The following is a 2,744-nucleotide window of genomic DNA, read 5'->3' as shown; positions in this document are numbered from 1 at the left end:
ATATAGAATACAGCAAAACGGGTTCTAAGAGGCCAAGGAGCAGCCAGAGGAGGAGGAGTGGGGGAGAGGAGGGATTACAAGGTTCCGTGCAGTTGAGCTTCAAGACTGTTGGGACCCAGAAAACTGCAAAACTCTCATGCAAACACCAGTAAAATCCCAGGTACTTGGACCTGAGCAACGAGTAAACGTTTCACTGTTGACAGATTCCTCATCCAGACCCAGAAGGAGGCCAGGCTCCCTTCTCAGGTCTGGTTGTCAGTAGGCCCACTGGACCGTTAGTCCATGTGGCCCTGCATTTCCTGTGGAGTGAACCTCAACCTACATTTATAGCAGTTTTTGCCCTTGTCAGATGCTCCCATTGTGGACAGCAGCCCAGTTGGGAGGAAGAGGACAAGTGGCCCATCTCAGCAGGGGGCTGTCTTGACCTTTATTCCCATTAGAAGCCAGCAATCCCTTCCCACCTGGTGGCTCCCGCTCCAGAGGAGGTGACCCTCTGGGGATTAATCCCATTAGTTCCATTAACCAGAGATTGACTGACACAGAAAACAAAAACAAGGCAGTGAGATGTCAGATGTTCTCAAATATCCACATCCTAATTACACTTCTACCTTAAACCAAAACCCTCCCCGTTCTCTGTTGATCTTGTCAGCACACTCCTAGCCACTCAGGACAAAACCACACCCTGGACCTGGCTGATTCCAGCATCCACGGCCCCGCCAGAGGCTCAATTCCACCCATCCTCTCCCACACATCCTTTCGCCAGCCGGTCCCTGCCTCCAGCTATCACTCCCACAAAATGGAACTCTCTTCCCTTCCCCCTCCTTGCTTCCTGTGTCCACAGGCTCTGCCCGCCACAGTGTCACGGCCACCCCCCACAGATCCCAACCACTGCTCACAGGATGGCACCCAGAAAGCCACCCACCTTGTGTTGCCTCAGTGGTTTGTTCAGTATTTGAAATGTCTGTTTCTCTTTCATCTTGATATTGTCGCAAATCTTTGCTCCATTTTTGCATAAAACTCCTCAGAAGAGTTCAGTTTCTAATCTTCTTCCATCCTTTCTCCCCTGACTCCAGAGAGACCTCCCTCCCCATTGTGCTACCAAGATGGCTCTGATCCAGTCAACTAGCAACCTCCTCACACTAAGTCCAGAGGTTAAGCTTCAGTCTTCATGTTACTTGACCCTCAGCAGCATCTGATGCACCAGACCTCTCCCTCCTTAATGGTCTGATCCCTCCTCCTTCCTCACTGATCCCTGCTCTTTAATGGACTAGTTTCTCCTCTTTCCCGGTTATTCCTGGCAGGTCCTTCTTCATCCCTCCATCCTCTTCACATGGCAGCATACAGGATTCAATGCTGTGTCCTCTGCTTATGTCCACCTGCACACATGCCCTTGTGGGTCTCATCACCATCAAACAAGCCAGCCTGCAGCTCATGCCTTGTGATGCTTGCCAGAATCCTCAGGACTAACACTAACCGCATCATGATATCCCATTGATTAAGTTCCCCTCTTGACTTCTACCTTCTCCTTCAAATAAAAGGCAAAATGGTAAAGACCTGACTCTAGACAAATGTTCTCTCTAAGGAGTCTACCCCAGATTGCATCAGCTCGATTGTAACCAAGATGGCCATTAAGGGAACCAAGTGCTGCCACAGGAGCTGACACTGATCGCCCTGCCTCCGAATCAGGGCTTTCAGTCCTTGCTCCTCTAATTGAGTATGGCTATCCTAAAACATGATCTCTCCCCACCTACCTCTGTGCACACCAGCGTCGTTGCCAGGTAACTAGCAGCAAACTGATAACCCGTGAGGTTGCTGTGCCCACATCAGAAGATGAAGCCCTCGGAGCATCCTTAGGAGCTGGGTTTGGGCCCAGCCCCCAGCACAGCAAAGTCTGCCATGGTCCAGGGTAGGTGCAGACTTTGAATGAAAATTGGTGGCCTGGGAAGTTTTTTAAAAGTATAGGTAGCATGTAACCAGTTTGTCCTTTAGAGATGTGCACTATTTCTCCCTAAGTTCCTGCTGTCATTTAGGACAGGCTTGACTGGTGCAAAGTAGATGTTTTCCTGTGTATCTGAGTCCCCATCATCACTGGTGTGGTTGTCATCAGCAGCCACTTCTGAAGACGGGATGTGAGTCAGTCCCGCTGTGGTGGTGAACGGCCTTAGACACCAGTTAGCTGCCAACCACATGACTGTAAATCCTTATTTTACAAAACAAATCTTGCAAACATATTTTAAGGCAGCAATAAGCAGTAACAGTCATAGTTCCTCAGGGGCCCCTCTTCTTCTAAGGCACATGAGTGACTCACCATCTGTCCTTACGCCCTGGCCTGGTCCCCCATGGGTCAGGCCTGACTGATATCCTGCTTCATGAACTTGGCTTGAGAGTGAGGAGCTTCCACACTGTGGTCTCACGGTCCCCTCAAGGGGCAGAGCCCAGCTTGGGCCACAGCTGTCACACATACAACCCCACCCCGCGTCTTCTAGATCAGTAGCTCCCCCACTGGATTCAGGCCCCACTCCAGCCCTATCTTACCCCCTCGGCCCCCCAGCCACACTCACCCCCTGGAGACACCAATTTGTTTCCTGACTAGGGACCTCGGGTCCTCTCCTCCCTGTGGGCTCCGCTTCTGTGAGTCTCTGTGAGACTGGAGGAGCTCCGTGACCCCGGCCCGTCCTGCCATCCCAGCCCCTGCCTCCTCTCCCCACACGCATGTCCTCTGCTCCCCTTGGAATGCATCCGGA

General features: G+C 51.7%; 1 protein-coding gene across 1 annotated transcript in view; it reads right to left on the bottom strand.

Annotated features, from left to right (window-relative positions):
* Window positions 1-2,744, bottom strand: part of ABCA13 (ATP-binding cassette, sub-family A (ABC1), member 13) — a 402,303-nt gene that overhangs the window by 221,922 nt on the left and 177,637 nt on the right. The gene's annotated exons all lie outside the window — the stretch shown is intronic.

This window comes from Bison bison, unplaced genomic scaffold (genome assembly GCF_000754665.1).
Source record: "Bison bison bison isolate TAMUID 2011002044 unplaced genomic scaffold, Bison_UMD1.0 scf7180017864522, whole genome shotgun sequence".
In the NCBI taxonomy this organism is placed as follows: Eukaryota; Metazoa; Chordata; class Mammalia; order Artiodactyla; family Bovidae; genus Bison; species Bison bison.
Note: the sequence above shows the minus strand (reverse complement) of the source record. Positions and strands in the feature narration are given on the sequence as shown.